Source organism: Nannospalax galili, unplaced genomic scaffold, assembly GCF_000622305.1.
Source record: "Nannospalax galili isolate Female #2095 unplaced genomic scaffold, S.galili_v1.0 scaffold284, whole genome shotgun sequence".
NCBI lineage: Eukaryota > Metazoa > Chordata > Mammalia > Rodentia > Spalacidae > Nannospalax > Nannospalax galili.
The window spans coordinates 7100885-7108774 of record NW_008354281.1 but is presented as its reverse complement, the minus strand read 5'-3'; positions in this window follow the sequence as shown (position 1 = coordinate 7108774).

The window sequence follows — 7890 nt, the reverse complement described above, 5'->3', positions numbered from 1 at the left end:
TGGAGCCATCTATAGAGAAAGAGGCCTCCTGACATCAGAGGGAAAGACTATCAAAAATAAACAAGAAATCATTGACTTGTTAAGAGTTACATGGATGCCCAAACGAGTGGCAGTTATTCATTGCCCAGGACACCAAAAGAATAACACTCCTGAGGCCCGAGGGAATTACAAGGCAGATCAAGTTGCTAAGGAAATAGCAGAATCCCTGCCTGAACCTGATCTCCTGGCCCTGCCAAATCCTACATTACCTGAAAAACCTTCATACATAGAAGAGGATGACAAATATTTCCAGACAATTCCAAATGGGTATGTCTCCTCAGGATGGAGACACACTTCAGATGGCAAGGTCATCCTCCCTTGCCACCTGGGGGAAATGCTAGTTCGTCAGCTCCATGAAGGAACCCACATGGGAAAAGAAAAGATCAGATTGTTATTAACCAGATGCTTCCAGTTTCCTTCCTCAACAGCTACTAAACAGGACATCACCTCCAGAAGCATGGCATGCCAGATGACTAATGCCTACCCAAAAATTGATAAATCATCAGGAAAATGTGAAAGAGGGACTGCCTCCAGAGTCCACTGGGAAGTAGACTTCACTGGGGTAAAGCCGGGCCAGTTTGGATATAAATATTTACTGGTTTTTGTAGACACTTTTTCAGGAGGGATAGAAGCCTTTCCCACCAAGAAGGAGACAGCAACTACAGTTGCCAAGAAATTATTGGATGAACTCATTCCCAGGTTTGGTGTGCCCCTGATGTTAGGATCTGACAATGGACTGGCATTCATCTCTCAGGTAATACAGGCCTTAACAAAGACCCTGGGGACAAATTGGAAACTACATTATGCATACCATCTTCAGAGTTCAGGACAGGTAGGAAGGATGAATTGGACCATAAAGGAGACCTTGACTAAATTAATCCTATAATCTGGCACAGACTGGGTGACTCTCCTCCCTTTTGCCCTCCTCAGGCCTAGAAACTCCCCCTATATCCAAGGAGTTACTCCTTTTGAAATTCTTTTTGGGAGACCTCCTCCCCTGGTCCCGAGATTAAGATCAGAATTTTGACTGAAATATCTAATCATGAAATCCCTCAGTCTGTTAGGGCATTACAGGTTGTACAGGAGCATCTCCACCCACTGATCTGGCACATGCATGAACTGCCTCCAGCTATTCCACATCCTTATAGACCTGGAGACCTTGTCTGGATAAAACAACATCAAAAGGAGTGTGGTGGATAACTTTAGTGTCAACTTGACACACCTGGGTTGAGGGATCCTCAGTTAGGGAATTTCCTCTATTGGACTGACCTGTGGCCATGTCTGAAGGGCATCTTCTTGATTAGTGATGTGGGAGGACCCAGCCCACTGTGGGTGGTACCACCCCTGGTCAGGTGGGCCTGTGTTGCATAAGAAAGCAGGCTGAGCAGGGGCCAGGGGAGCAAGCCAGTAAGCAGCATTCCTCCATGGCCTGTGCTCCAGCTCCTGCTTCCAGGTTCCTGCCCTGAGTTCCTACCTTGGGCTCCCTGATGAACTGTGACCTGGGAGTTGTAAGCTGAATAAACCCTTTCCTCTCCAAGCTGGTATTGGTCAGTGGTTTGTCCCAGCAATGAAGAACAAACTAGAACAAGGAGACACTGGCCCCTCAATGGAAAGGACCATCTCTGTGATCCTAACGACTCCCAAGGCAATAAAGGTGGACAGACTACACACCTGGATTCACCACTCCCACACCAAGCCTGCTCAGGTGGACCAAGAAAAATGGAAGGTCCAACCTCACCCAGAAGACCCCCTAAAACTCTAACTGGTAAAAGACTGTCCACCTACTACAACCCCACTATAGTTAGGACTCTGTTCTTCTTAAGTCTACGCCTTGGGACTGATCCTTAGGGAATTTACCAACCCCAGACTTATGTCATGGAAGTTACACCTCTGAACCCTCAGATCACTCCTCAGTTTAGAACTGATCTATGTTCTTTATGGCCAATTCTGGGCTCTTTAAAACAATTGGTAGCTCACAGTATGTATGGGGGATCATTTGGGGGATCAGCAGTGATAGCAATGTCAGGAGCATCTGGACAAACATCCCTTCTTACTGCTGGATGCAGAGCCAGCACCATAGATGCAGAAAAGACCTTGGGAACGGCCTTCTACGCCTGCCCAGCAAACACTGGGACTGATTGTGATGATGAGGAAAGTTATTTCTGTGCCCACTTGGGGATGTGAAACCTGGGCCCCAATGTTCCTTAAACAAAAAGATCCATACCTTAGTATCAAATTGGAGAAAAATAAGTCCTGCTCAGTTCCCAGGACCTACAACCCACTTACTATAACCCTAAAGAAATGGGGACTACCCTATTTATCTGGTATGGACCCTGGAACCTTCTTCACAATTCAAAGATTCCCAAGAACCATACCACCTAGACCCATAGGGCCATTGATGGAGCTCAAGCCAGATTTCCCCCCACCTTCCTCGGGGCCCTCCAGATCAAACACACACCTGACTGCAAGGCTGATACCTTTAAAGGATAAAGACTACCCGCCCTTCTGGAGGGAGAGCCTCATAAATACTATAAAGTCCACTTTTCAGTATTTAAATAGTACATGCCCTGAGATGACCAGGGATTGTTGGCTCTGTCTGGATCCCCGACCACCCTATTATGTAGGATTTGTCCTTACTGTAACAAGAAAAGAATTAAAAACAGTCCCCATGAATGACTGCTGCTTGCCCCTGGGAAACTACTTTTACCTTAGGAGACCTACAGGGCAAAGGGACTTGCTTCATGTCAAAAGGGTATCCATTGGCCACCTCCCCTTACCTTGAAGTTTGTTATCAGTCCTATTATCCTACCCGAGGACACTTGGCCTATAAGAGATACTCAGCTACTTGCTGCCTCCCAATTTGTTTGGTTTGCTTGTCCCTCTGGTTTAACTCCTTGCCTGTACCCCAGGTATTTCATAGGAAGACAAGAATTTTGTGTCCTGGTACATGTCATACCCCAGGTATATTACTATGGGGGGATGCAGGTAGACACTATATGGGTCTCTCCTGACCTCGCAGGGTGGCAGCCACCACCATTCTAGTTCCTCTCCTTGTGAGGACAGGAATAGCTGGGTCTGCCACCATCAGGACAGTGGCCTGGGTCACAAGTGACCACAATTTAAAAATCTTGAATGAACAGGTTGATAAAGATATTAGAAGATTACATGCTACTGCGTCCTATTTAGAACAACAAGTAGACTCCTTAGCTGAAGTAGTCCTACAAAATAGAAGAGGCCTTGACTTACTTTTTCTCAGAAGGTAGACTTTGTATGGCTCTGGGAGAAACATGTTGTTTTTATGCTAACCATTCAGGTGTGATCAGGAACACCCTGCTCAGGTTAAACAGAGTCTCTTAGAATGAGAAGAGCTTAGAAGGAGTAGTTCCCAGAATTGGTTTGAGTCTCTCTTCTCCTGGTCACCATGGCTTACTACCCTTATCACTGCTTCAGTAGGTCCCCTCTTAATTCTTCTGGCTCTGTTAACTTTTGGACTATGTGTCCTTAATGCTCTAGTTAAGTTCCTCAAGCAACACATTTCCTCTGTCCAACTTATGGTCATGAGAACTTACTATAAGACCTTAGGAAATACAGATGAATCAATGGTTTGATTCAAAGGGCTTTCCAAAACAAAAGGGGGGAATAAGGAGAGTGCCCCTCAGACCCCCTCCCTATCCTCTGAGAAAAAGCTGCCCTCCACCTGGCTCTGGAAACCCCCTCCATTGTTCAAACCCTTTCCTGGTACATCTGTTCATGGTTTCTATGGGAATGGTCTGGGGCAGAAGAGAAAGAACGTTCTGCCCCAGGTAAGCTAGCCAATGGCTGTATAGGTTAAGGCTCTGGAAATCAGCCCTAGATTGTTCAAATCTTTTCCTGGTTATTCTGTGTATGGTTTCTATAGAAATCCCCTGCTTTGTGGTTTTTGTGGTTTCTCCGCCCAGGGTTGCAGTACAGCTCCTGAGACTGTGTCTCCAACTGGTTAGCTACAATAAAGCACTCCTTTCTACTGAGACTCAGTGTCCGAGTGGTCAATTTAGGTAATTTTAGGGACCCCAAACACGACTTCTCTGCTCCAGAATTTTAATTACTGTCTTTCAGACACATTTTACAAAGTGCCAGGTTTAAGGCTTTCCTTGGACTAGATGAATCTTTTTAGGCAAATTCTAACTACGGGGCCTGTTATAATTTATAAAGAGTGATATGTCTATTAACTAACAATATATAAACCACAGCATTCTAATCTTGGTGTAATTGAGGAGTAAATCTACCAAACTGTTCAAAGAGAGATTTAAATTGCTAATTTTTCAGTACTGGAATGTGTGGAATGCTTGTCACAGATTTAGCATGAAAGCTACATATTTAACATTCCTATGTAATAACCTTCTCTGGTTTCCAGAAACAAGAACAAACTCAGCACTAGGAAAAAACTGTTGTTTCTTTGGTCTTTTATTTTTGAGACAGGGTCTTCAGTATGTAGCTAAGATGGGCCTTGAACTCTCCATCTTCTTGCTTCAGCCTCTGGGATTACAAATGTGCACCACCATCTTGGGCTCTGTTGTTTCTTTTACAAGAACAAGTCAAGGTACAGCGCAGAATTGGTGAAGAGCCGCTGCTCACCAGGAAAGAGCTTTCTATTGAGTCCCCAACATGGTTTTGGATCACCTTGGAAAGAACATATGTTTCCCCAGTGCTGTCTGAGTTCTGCATTTGGAACCCAGAACAGGAAGGTGAAGTAATATGTAAGAGACACACGTCATGGAAATGTAGGGAACAGGCATATCACCAGGCAATAGGAGTAATTTGGAACCAAGATATTTTTATTTGCCTAAGGCTCAGAAAGTCATGCCAAGAGATGCCAGGAAGAACTGGCCGGGTCTCTCTTTTTTCAAACCACTTCCTCACTCATTCTCTCTCAGGTCACCAGGACACAGTATTTTGACTACTAGCAAAATGTCACTGTGACATTTCCATGGCATAATTAGTGGCAACTCATCCAGTTTTTATTGGGCATCTTCCACTTACCTCAGGGGTCACCCTTTAATCATTGACTCTGTTAGGCTGTGTCATGGTTGGCCTTGGTTGTCAACTTGTTGCACCTGGAAAGAGGGAACCTCAGTTGGGGAATTTCCTCTATTGGACTGGTCTGTGAGGCATTTTTTTTATTGTTAAGTGATGTGGGAGGGCCCAGCCCACTGTGGATGGTGCCACTCCTGGATAGGTCGTCCTGGGTTAGATAAGAAAGCAGGCTGAACACAGACCAGAGAAACAGCCAGTAAACATTGTTCCTCCATGGTCTCTGTTTCAGCTTCTGCCTCCAGGTTCCTGCCTGAGCTCCTGGCCTGACTTTCCCTGGTGAAGCTGAAATAAACCCCTTCCTCTCTAAGTTGCCTCTGGTCGTGATGTTTATCACAGCACTGGGAGAAACCAAACTATCAAAGGTGAGATTCATCATCCACATTTTTACAGAATTGGACTTAAGCTCATATACAGTCAGTGCCTAATCAATTGTTTCTAATTGTCTCTACTACCATGACAGGATAAGTTTAGATATTGACCTGTGCCTTGGAAAATAACTTCAACTTTAGTCTCTAGAAGCAGGAAGGAGACAAAGCACCCTCTAATATAAACCACAGGCTGAAGGAAGGAAGCTCTAAATGTTGCATGGGTAGCTGGGAGAATGCTGGCTTGTCTGTCTACAGACTTGTCTGGAGTCATGCCATACTAAGGGACACTAATTGCCTTCCAGAGGCCTCATCTCTCAACTCTGTTACAACAGCAACTAAATTTCAATGAGATTTGGAGGGAACAGCAAACAGTACAGTAATACTATATGTTACTACATATACTGCCTAGGCATCGAGGTGAATTTCTACCACAAATAATCTTGTGGCTCTTTGAGGACTGTTAGTCGTGGTCACATCATTTTGTAAAATCTATTTTGGTTAAACAATGACAGAAACCACAGCCTCTTATTGCCTGTAGCTCTTCATCCTGAGGTGGGATCTTTTATTCTTGTGCTGTGGTCACTCCCTTTGTTCTGGGGCTGTGCATTTCCCAGTGAACACACTGGTTTTTGTTTGTTTGTTTGTTTGTTTTTGTTTTGGTTTTTTTTTTTTTTGGTTTTTTTGAGATAGGGTCTCCCTGTAGTCCCAGCTGGCCTGGAACTCACTATGTAGACCAGGCTGGCCTTGAACTCAAAGAGATCTTTGCCTGCCTCTGCCTCCTGAGTGCTGGGACTAAAGGTGTGTTTGAACCCACTGGTATTAACACAGCCTTTTAGATTGTATATTTGTAATGCTTCACTGGTGAATGATTTCATAATCACAATAATAATTCAAGGCATAAAGAAAGCATGATTTCAGAACACTCTTTTAGCCATTATTTCAAAATTTCACAATGTGTGAAGTGCCAACTTTAATTTTCTTTAACAGGTTGTGGGGCTTGGTATCACCTCAGGAGTATATAGCTAGTAAACAGTACAACCAGGTCACTGTTTTTCCATTTCATCTCCCTTTTCCTTCTCTCTTTCTCTTTTTCTTTTTCTCTTTCTTTCTTTTTTCTTTCTCTCTCTCTTTCTTTCCCTCCCACCCTCCACTTCACACTATCTTCTATCAATAAATCAATAATCAAATCAATCTGTTATGTAGAAGGAAGAATGGGGAATGAGGAGCTTTAACTAAAGCACATCAAACTAGGACAAAATAAGCTTCATTCTTCCTTTTTCAAAGAGGGCACCATGTATCAAAGTCTAAACGAAGAAGGAAGTTTGTCTCTATTTATTCTCACCAACCCCCTTTCTCATATTCTGACTTGTCAAGGCCAGTTACTATACTATGAAATCTATTCAAAAGGATCAGCTTATTACCAGAATCTTCTCAAGAATCAATCAATAATTTTTATAAGCACATACCAGTATATAAAATATGTGTATCAGAAGCCAGGAAGTCTGGGTTAAAGCCTTCACTCAAAGGTAAATAGTAAATAAATGTTCAACTTTAGCATCATGGTGGAGTTCCAAAGTCCAACTAGGTGACATTAACTGGGTGATCAAGCATAATGTAGAAGAAACAAGTCCATGTGAGACTCCCTAGGTGAGGATATGTGCAGTGTGTCCAGTGTAGGAAAACAATGAGGAAGCCAAAAGTCAGTGGGAGGAAGAGATGAAGGCATTCATGAGATGCATTATAGATGAATGAGATAAGAAAGTCTTCCGGGACACCATACACCGATTATGTGAAAGGCTATAGACAGGGAGAATGTGATCTTTCCCATTCTACTCTAAACATATAGTTCTGATAATTTTATGGGAACTCATCTACTAGGTAGTATTTGTGTCCATTTTTGTCTTAGTGAATTATTTTCCTCTTGGCTGTGATAAAATACCTGGTCAAAAGCAACTGAGAGAGAAAGGGCTTATTTCAATTCACAGTTAAGTGACAATCCATCGTAATGAGAAGTCAAGGCAGTAGGAATTGAAGCAGCCGAATGCATCACAGCTACAATCAAGAATAGAGAGCGACGAATGCATGCAAGTGCTCAGCTCACTTTCTCCATTTTGTACACCCAGATTTCCAGTCCAGGGAGTAGTTCCACCCACAATTAAGATGTGTCTGCCCACATCAATTAACTAATCAAGATTATCCTCTATGGGCATGTCTACTGGTCCATCTCCCAAATGATTCTAGATTCTCTCAAGCTGACAATTAGTACTAACTATCACAAATTTAAGTATATTACTTCTGACTAAATATTGCTTAGATGAGAGATGTTTGGGTCTGTAACTCCAACAATTTCCTCCAAGGAAAAGATACAGCTAGGGATAAGGAAGGGAATCAGAGTTTAGTAGATCACATC